This window comes from Vicugna pacos, chromosome 10, assembly GCF_048564905.1.
Source record: "Vicugna pacos chromosome 10, VicPac4, whole genome shotgun sequence".
Taxonomy (NCBI): domain Eukaryota; kingdom Metazoa; phylum Chordata; class Mammalia; order Artiodactyla; family Camelidae; genus Vicugna; species Vicugna pacos.
This window is the reverse complement of record NC_132996.1, coordinates 205778-215999: the sequence shown is the minus strand read 5'-3', so window position 1 is coordinate 215999 and position 10222 is coordinate 205778. Positions and strand designations below refer to the sequence as shown.

At 40.8% G+C, this 10222-nt stretch overlaps 1 long non-coding RNA gene across 1 annotated transcript in view; it reads left to right on the top strand.

The window, feature by feature from the left end:
* The first annotated feature begins 711 nt into the window (after nt 1-711).
* Nucleotides 712-10222, top strand: part of LOC140698627 (uncharacterized) — a 51094-nt gene continuing 41583 nt past the window's right edge. Inside the window, exons 1-2 of the long non-coding RNA XR_012076396.1 lie at nt 712-972; nt 3531-3645. This is a non-coding gene — a long non-coding RNA (uncharacterized lncRNA). The remainder of the gene's footprint in view (nt 973-3530; nt 3646-10222) is intronic.

Below are 10222 nucleotides of genomic sequence, written 5' to 3'. Positions count from 1 at the left end.
ATATATCTATTAATGTATTTATGCAAGAACCTTTTTAAAGATTTTTTTATTATAAAAAGTTACCCCCAAAATTGAAAGTGAAAGAACAGTGGAATTAAAAACCATCTGTACCTTAATTATATATAAAGGATCATAAAATCCTTCTAAACTTTTTTTGTTCAAATGAAGATATTTTTCCCTTCCAAAAAGGAAAATTATTATTTCACATTTTTTTGTTTTCTCCTTTTATTATATATTCCATATCAATAAATATAAATCTTTTAAATCCCTTTTAATGGCTGTTTAACAATATATTGAACAGATATGTAAATAGTTCTAGGTTTCAGAAATTTAAAAAATTGTCATTACAATACCACTGCAAAGAATATTTTGGTGTTTCTATTTTTAGTTACTAATTTGGACTAAAAATTAACAAGTTTGCTTTTCTTTATCTAAAACATTGGTTATTTTATGAAGGAATTGTAAGGAATTTAAAAAACTTTTCAGTAATTTCAACAAAGAAATTATCTTTAAGGCAAAAATGTATGATGTAATGCAAATCTATTTTTATTATATCTTCACTTTTACCAGTGTGACATATGTGTGTGTTTGCACAAGTGCTTTAACTACCAGCAACGTAGGAAAAATCTGTATACTAAAAATGTGAAAATATTTTCCTGGTTTGTGTTTTCATTCTCCCAATATAGGTTTTGGATGACAAGCTTGTATTTCAAAAGTACACCCCCTGTGGGAGGTGTTCTGTACATACGCTGAGATACTGCACATAATATTGCCTCTGAAGCCCAATGATTTGAAAACCCGGTCCTCAGCCTTTGATAACTTCCGCTGTTTGATGAAAGTCCTCCAAGTGGATGAAAGTATCAACAACCGGAACAAGAGTTTTTCATTGCCCTATTTGAGAAGAGCTCCATGAAAGACTTTTATATTCAGGATAGAGATACATTCTTCAATCCAACCACCAGAAACCGCATTGTAAGTCTAAACCGAGTTTAGCTGCTGTCTTGGGGGTGATTTAGAACCTGCTGTTGAATTATCAGTGATTTGGTTTGGTTGGTTTGATTTGGTTTTTAAAAGCTGCCCATAAAAAGGAAAAAAGAGAAAGAAAAGAAATATGCCTACAGATTCCTGTTAGGATAGTAAACAGTGGCTGGTTAGTTACCTTGTATAAGCCACAAGCTCTCTTAGAACATTTTTAGGTTTACTTCATCCTTTCTCAGATCAAGTATCAAGTAAGGGACAGTGTTAAAAAAAATTCAGGATTAACAGGTTTGTGAGCTCCAGGATTTGCAAGGCAGCTTTCCCTCCCCATGGTGTAAGTCAAATGGCAGAATTGAAATAAAGCACCTCATGTATCCTCCGGTGTTAACAGGAAAAGGCTAAACTTCTTGACCTTGTTTCTTCCTGGGTAAAATGAAGATAATATATCAGGACGCGACAAGCTCATTTAAGGCAGGAAACATGTTGTCTTGTTCACTGCTGAATCTCAGGCACCGGGAAGGCTGAGTTTAACGAGTGAATGAATGAACTGTACTTCCCCCACAGTTACCATGTGGGACAGTGAGGATTAGCAGCTAAGAGCATAGACTCTAGAGGGGAGGGCACAGCTCAAGTGATGGGGCACATGCTTAGCAAGCATAAGGTCCTGGGTTCAGCCCCCATCACGTCCTCTAAAATAGACATATAACCCTAATTACCTCCCCACCCCCCACCAGAATTACCTTATTATCTCCCCACCACCAAAAAAAAAAAAAAAAAAGAGAAGTGGCCAAGAGCGTAGACTCAAGCTGGAACACCTGTGTTGGTTTCTCGCTGTCGACCTTGTAAATGTCATTTACCCTCTGTGTCTATCAAGTTCCTCACCAATAAAATGGGGATAATTGTAGTACCCACCTCGTAGAGATGCTATGGGGATTAATGAATCTGTGTCAGTGATACAACTGCCCTGGCTTATATTAAGTACTATGCATCTGTCAGCTCTTTTCATAATTACTGACAGATGTTATTATCGACAAAAGACATATTAGTTCTTTGAAAGGGAAATGCATGTTAGACCATTTCATTTATCACTTTCTGTAATTCAGGCTTTTCCCTCTGAAATACCATTTTATGTCTGTACACTAGAAAGCCACAGGGCTTTCCAAATTTCATCTGTCTGGGTTCTTGTCATGATGGCAATACTGCAGATTGCTGACATTTTTTAGGGACTCTGTCTGAGATGACAGCAACCCCTCAAATTTAGGAGCTCTTCTCTAACTGATAACATCTCGCTAGAAATGAAGTTTTTATAATGTAACAGCTTCAGACGCTTAATGATGCCATAAATGCAAGGATGTTATATCTAAGCTCTTTAAATAAATCCTGTCATTGAAATAAAGGAAATACTATATTATAGCCCTCTATGACTTTGTTATCTTTGCTATCCATTTATCTGACTCTCTAAGACCAAAGAAAGCAAATACTAAGATTGATCATTACTACTATGTGGTACACGTATTTGTGGATGAAGACAATATTGAAATGCACTGTTTAAGATACTAAAATGGACACTAAACAGCTTCTTGATGCATATGCATGAACAGAACAGGGAGCTGGGTGCAGGGAGCAGACACTGAGCTTCCTGGATTAGAGACCCAGCTTAGCAGTCCAGCCCAGCAGTCCACATGTTTCATATTTATGTCCCAGCAAAATTAGCAGTGAGAGTCTTAAATGAACTTTGGGGACACTTGCAAACAGCTGTCATGATTACTATTGTGGGACACCAGGAATCTACAGTGTTTAGTTGGTATCTGTGCATAACCAGTTCTTTTCCACTAAAGCTTCTTGTAATTGCTGGTCCCACATCCAGGCTGAGGAATCATCTCATGTGGTGTTTGGGAGGGAGGTAAGTGGAGTCAGGACCCTTGTTAAGGCTGGGTGGGTAATAATCTGGTGCTAGTACAAGACAAAGGAAAGTAGGTCAGGTGGGAAGGAGAATGACTGGATTTAAACTTTGTTTCTTGAGTAAGCTAAATATATAACATCATGTCAAGTTACTTTGTTGTTTATATTCCATGTGCTGTCACCGAATAACTACTGAATTGTGGGGACAAAAATGCCTGGGTTTTAGAATTGACCCTGCCCCTAACCTGTCAGGGTCCAAGTTCCTCCGGGTGTCCAAAGAGGGGGCTGGACCATCAGGTGTCCCTCCACTGCAGCAGTTTGGGCACTTGGGTGGACTAGATTTTTGCTGTGGAACACTGGCCCGGTTGTAGAACATTAAGCATCTGCAAGGCTCTCACCAGGTACCCACGGTGGTCCCAGGACTGTGACATCCAAGCGTTCCTTTCCACCCACGTTTGCAAATGACCCTCAAGGGGTTAATATTAATCCTGGGTGAGAATTATGAAAAATTATATGGTACCTCCATCCCTCCTGGCAAGTGAGGGCCCCTTATTTACAAATGACCATGAAGTGTTAGCACCAAATTTTATCACCAGAACATGTGAACATTTTGTGACAGTGACGCTCACCTGTTTGCTTCTGATTCCCAGTGCCACTTCAGCCTCCGTCAGAGGACCTCAGCTGCCCCAGTGATCAGGGCCTTCTGTACAGGGAATGGGCTCCTCCTCGAAGCACAGACAAGCAGCAGCCCTTAGGTCTCATCAGGTGAGGTGTTGTGGAGAGCACCCCAGTGGGAAGGGCTCAGGGTTGTCCTCATGGCATCTGAGTGTGACAGTCCTCCAAGAGTGTTACCAACCAGGAAGCTCACAGGAGCTCTGAGCTTCGTTGCCCCAAGTTTTTACTGCAGGCTTTATTACAAAGCCATGATTTATTGGGTCACTACCGACATGGCTAACCCAAACCCTAACTGTAAGTCAAACCTTTCCTTAGCCCTAAATTTTGAGCCCCTTCCTCTCCTGGTGGCCACTCACTTGTCACAAAGCTCAAAGCCCCACTCCTCTAATCACATGGTTGGTGTCTCTGGCTGGCCAGTCCCCATCCTGAGTCATCTCATGAACACAAGCCATCCAAGGTTCCACCATGAATAGCAAAGACACTCTTATCTTGGGAAATTTCGAGGCTTTAGCGGTTGCTGCCTAGGAACTGGGAACAAAGACCTACCAAATTCTTCATTACATAGGAGTAAATGTTATATTTCATTTAAATTATAAAATAAGAGAGAAATTCTCACTGCTTTTCTGTATCTGCTGTTCGACACCGTTTCACTACACCACGTGATTGTAATGTCACGCTCAGCATGTGTCTTCTCAGAGCACCAGCGCCGGCTGCTCCCCGGGGGCTTATGCTGTTTGGGCAAGGCTGCTGGGGGGATGGAGGCCAAGGACAACCGAGAAAACAAAAATAATCGTGCAAATAAGGAAACAATGTCAGATTGAAATGAAGAAATAACACAGTGTTGAGATGGGAGACTTGGGGGGAAGTGAGTTAAGAAAGCTATCTTTGAGTAGGTTACATGTGAGCTGAGATGGCGATAAGGAGGCTGGAATTTGAAGATCTGGGAAAAGTCACCCATGGAATAGAGGCAGCTTGTCCATTGGCCCCGAGGCACAAATGTGCTCAGCAGGTTTGTGGAGACACTGGAGCCAGCGCTGGTGAGAGTGATGAGACGCGAGGTTTAGAAGGGCATCAGGAGCACGGAAAGGAGTGTAGACTCTAAGCGCAGTGAGAAGCAGTCATGATAGCTTAAGCACTTAAGTAATTTTCTCTCACTCACATTTTGCAAAGATAATGTGGAGAATGTATGGCAGGGACCCAGGAAGCAGGGAGGCCAGGTAGGAGGCTCTTGGATTGGGCCAGTTGAGAGATGGTGGGAGCCAATGAGGAATGCATTTGGGGAGTGGGGCTGACGGGATGCAGTTATGGGCTGGCTGTGGATGGTTAGGAGAAGAGGAGGGTCAAGGTAGCCCCAGGTCGGTCTGGAGCCAGGTGTCTGTTCTTTCTTATCTCAGTGCCCCATGCAGGTGCCCACCTACTTGGGCAAACCTCTTAACCTTCAAAGTGAGGGTTTTAAAACACTGAAGTCTATTTGTTGTTTCACATTTTATGGAAAGATTCAAACATGTACAGAAATAGAGAGAACAGTACAGCCAGCCTGCCTGGGTGTTATCAGTCACCCAGCTCCAGAATTATAAACTCAGAGTCACTGTTGTTGCATCTTTCATCTCCATCTCCTCCCCTCCCCCACTATGGGGTCATTTTGAAGACAATCCTACATAGCTTAACCTTTCATTAGTGAAATGACAAGGTCTCTTTCAAATAAAATTGGAATATTCCTTTTTTTTAGGGTTACAAAATAATTCCCTGCTTGTCACAAAAATACACTTTTAAGTAGTTTTGGGGTTGAAATCAAGATCCAGACAAGATTCAGACATTGCAGCTAGCATATCTCTCAAGTGCGTTCTAATCTATAATTTTCCTGTTTCTCATTTTCCTTGAAATTGCTGAGGGGTTTCTCTATTTCCTGTTTGGCTGATTTCATTCTCCCCTATGGTGTTAGACTTGTTTCTCCATCCTATGTATTGGCTTTAGCTAAGTGATTTAATCCTCCCCTAAAAGCTTGATCTGATTGAGGTTCAACTTTGTGCAAAAATAATTGTTATGTGAAGTTTTGTACTCCTGTCATAAGGTACATAATATTACATTCGACTCTCTTTTTTGTGATGACAGCAGCCAATAATGATTGTCACCCGGGATCATTATTTCATAAGGAATTTTATTTCATGTGGTCATACTCTAATTTCCTCCCTCAATTATCAGCAGGATCACAGTCATGAAGAGGTACTTTCTCCTTAACCCGGGTTATTCTTTAGAACACAGTTTTAAAGGAGGATATTTGTTAATATGTAAATATTTAAAATTGATAATTTTTTTTCTTTTTAATTTTTTTTTCTAATGGAGGTACTGAAGATTGAATCTAGGACCTTAAGCATGCTGAGCACACACTCTGCCACTGAGTGTACCCAATCCCCCTTGAGATTCATATTTATATGATATCTTCCTTCTGTTATTTTTGTTTTATGTTATACAGAATTTGAAGGCAGGGCAATGGGTTTGACCACTCTTTAATCATTCTTTATGGGCTTTTGGGGTTTGTGTGTGTGTTTGTGTTTGTAAAGAAAACAATTTTCCTACTATTTTAAGTATGTATTGCTAAGGCAATTATGTTGATCTTTTCCCTGATCCTGGTCCATGTATTCCCATGTTACTTCACACTAGTGGCCCCATGAGCTCTGTGACAAGACTAGCATGTCGTTAATCCATGTGGAAGGAGATCTGAAGAGATTTATTCAAGGAGATGAAATTTGTAGACAATGTATTGGAAAGTATTGTGAAAGTTGTTCGTTAAGAGAAGGTCTGAGGTTGAATTATTAAGTGCACAGAAATCTAAGCTATGAAAAACCAAGACAATTATTAACTCCAGGAAAACGAAGTAGGGAAGAAAAGGTAAGACTAGCACAAATTGCTACAGCTTTGAATAGTCTGTACAGAGTAATAATAATGTAAATCAAGGATACTGAGCTGATGAAAATTATAATGTAATTGTATCAAAAGGTTGGAAGAATGAAGGTTTGGGTGTGTAGATGAGATGGGGTTTGAAAGAGAGCTGAATCCTCATTTTCCAAAATAGAAAGTTAAATAGGTGATACATAAAGCTGAAAAAGTCAGTAGGCTGTGTTACAAGGATATTAGTCAGAGAAAGGGAGTAAGTATTCCAAGAGTCAGCAGTAGGAGCTGAACGTGGTTGTTTCTGGCCAGGAAATGGGGCGGTTGATGGGAACTGCTCCTTTTTACAATCGGTGTTCGAGAACTGTTTGACTCTTTATTAAATGTATGGCATTACTTTGATAAAAAGAAATCAAAGCTGAATTTTGAAAAAAAATTGGGGTGCTTTTGACAGAGAGAGATAACAATCAGGCAAAACTACATTTGAAGGGATCCTCATTATTCCTTGCCTTTCAGCAAGGACTAGGAGGCAGATATCTGTTTAAGGTTCAAAAATTCTGTCTGACCTTCCTGCCGACTTGTAACCTTTGGAAGTAACGAACTCCCCGTCACTGTAAATATCCAGGCAGAGGCTGCCTGACCAGCTCTCTAACTGTAGCAGGGTGTGTTTACCATTGGGCAGTTAGAGCAGGCAACTTCTAACATTCTTTCAGTTTTGAATTTGGCATTTTCAGGATGGATAGTTGATAAGAATGTATTACAAAAAGCTTAACAAGAATGAGTCCAAGACATCTCAAACCCATTGCCAGGGTTTTCTCTGCCAGACACCATCCTGAGCCTGCCACCCGTGAGCCAGGCCACAAAGCCCAGTCACATGAGAATGAACACACTTTTTCGCTCCTATCTGATTTGGCATCGGGCTCAGCCCTTTTCCCCATGGAATGGTCCATGCCCAGGGCTCTGACTATGGAGCTGGTCTCACAGCAGCCCTGTGAGTGCTGGTCCAGCCTCCGGGGTTCCTGCGTGAAGTTTTCCAGGATTCCAGGCTATTCTCGGAGCTGAGTCCCCCCTAGGCTAAGCCCACGGAACTCATCTCAGCTCCAGACTGAGCCGGAAGCCTCAGAGAGAACTCAGAGCTGAGGAAATCCACAGGTTTTACCCAGCACTGCCGAGTCATCAGTGAGCCAGTTGAGGGAAGGTTCAGCAACAGCAAGACACACCTGAGCCGCCGTCTCATTGTTCCACCTCATCCCTAAACTCTCTGTGTCTGCCTGTCTGTGTCGGTCTCCCTTTTAGGATCAGCCTGGCACCACTTAATGCCCTGCCTCCTTTCTTCTAATCTTGCCTCCCTGGCCTGTTCCATCTACTCCAGGTTAACTGAGAAGAGGTTTTAAAACCTAGGAACAACAGACGTGCTAGATACAAAGAATACAGGGCAGTGCCTTCCTCAGTCACATCCCTCCTGCCCTCTCCCATTCCCACAATGAGTTTTATAAATATTTTGTCAGACAGACATTGCACTCCCAGTTGTTATCATTATCAGCCATTTCCTTATTATCTGTGGTTTACGATGTATTTGCTCCAGGGACATTCCCGAGATAAGGCAGGAGCAGATGACTGAGCCACTTGTTGATGTCCACTTGTGTCAAGCCTGTTAAGAATGATTTTTGGGGGGATTTGTTGAATGTGCCAGACTGTCCAGTGAGTGGTGATGATCCCCTGCATCTGCTGTGGAGTCAGCCTCGTCCTCTCCTTTGCTCTGTTCTCATTTATCTCTCTTCAGCAGGTGAGCCAGTGATCTGTACTTCTATGATACATAAAACACTTCTTATTTCACGGTAGAATTTGGGGGCTGCTATGAAAACGCATATGTTTTAAGAGTGAATTGAGTCGGAGGATTAAACTTAAAGCCCCCTTGATTTAGAATCAGAAATTAATATGATGGAGGGAGGGTATAGCTCAGTGGTAGAGTGCATGTCTAGCATGCATGAAGTCCTGGGTTCAATCCCCAATGCCTCCATTTAAAAACAAATAAATAAACCTAGTTATGCCCCCCAAAAAAGAAAAAAATAAATTAACATGAGGATGAAGCTACAGAGTGATTATTTGTGTCTTCTGAAACTTCCTTCTGTCTTTCTGCAGGAAATTCTAAGGAGAGAAGTTCAGAATCTACTTTGCTTGGCTGGGCTATTACACTCAGATGCTCCTCCTGGCAGCAGTCGTGGGGGTGACTTGCTTTCTGTGTGGATATTTTAATCAAAATAACTGTACCTGTGGGTAATTGTCTTTATTCCTTGTTACCGTTCTTACTTAACTTAGAATGACATTCTCCAGGAGCATCCATGTTGCTGCAAATGGCCCTAAATTGTCAGTTTTTATGGCCGAGTAGTATTCCATTGTATAAATATACCACTTCTTTAGCCAGTCATCTGCTGATGGACATTTAGGCTGTATCCATGTCTTGGCTACTGTAAATAGTGCTGCTATGAACATTGGGATGCAGGTGTCATCCTGAAGTAGGGTTCCTTCAGGATACATGCCCAGGAGCAGGATTCCTGGGTCATATGGCAAGTCTATTCCTAGACATTTGAGGGAACTCAATACTGTTTTCCACAGTGGCTGCACCACACTGCATTCCCACCAGAAGTGTAGGAGGTTCCCCTTTCTCCACAGCCTCTCTAGCATTTGTCATTTGTGGATTTTTGAATGATGGCCATTATGACTGGTTTGAGGTGATACCTCATTGTAGTTTTGATTTGCATTTCTCTGATAATTAGTGACATTGAGCATTTTTTCATGTGCCCATTGATCATTTGTATGTCTTCCTTGGAGAATTGCTTGTTTAGGTCTTCTGCCCATTTTTGGTTTAGGTTATTTGGTTGTTTCTTATTAAGTCATTTGAGCTGCTTATATATTCTGGAGATCAAGCCTTTGTCAGTTTCATTTGCAAAAATATTCTCCCATTCTGTAGGTTGTCTTTTTTTTACATATGGTGTCCTTTGCTGTGCAGAATCTTGTAAGTTTCTTTAGGTCCCATTTGTTTGTTCTTGCTTTTATTTCTATTGCTTGGCTAGACTGCCCTAAGGGAACATTTCTGAGATGTATGTCAGATATTTTGCCTGTATTTTCTTCTAGGAGGTTTATTGTATCTTGTCTTATGTTTATCTTGCTGAAGAGACTGTCTTTATTCCATTGTATATTCTTGCCTCCTTTGTCGAAGATTAGTTGACCAAAAGTTTGTGGGTTCATTTCTGGGCTCTCTATTCTGTTCCATTGGTCTATATGTATGTTTTTGTACCAATACCATGCTGTCTTGATGACTGTAACTCTATAGTATTGTCTGAAGTCTGGGAGAGTTATTCCTCCAGGCTCTTTCTTTTTTTTCTTCAGTAATACCCTGGAATTTCTATGTCTTTGATGGTTCCATATAAATTTTATTGTGATTTGTTCTAGTTCTATGAAATATGTCTTGGGTAATTTTACAGGGATTGCATTAAATCTGTATATTGCCCTGGGCAGTGTGACCATTTTAACAATATTGATTCTTGCAATCCAAGAGCTTGGGATACCTTTCCATTTTTTAAAGTCTTCTTCAATTACCTTCGCCAATGGTTTATAGTTTTCTGTGTAAAATTCTCTCACCTCTGTGGTTAGATTTATTCCTAGAAATTTTATTACTTTGGGTGCTATTTTAAAGTGTTTTATTTCTTTACTTCCTTTTTCTGTTGATTCATCATTAGTGTAAAGAAATGCAACTGATTTTTGAACATTAATCTTG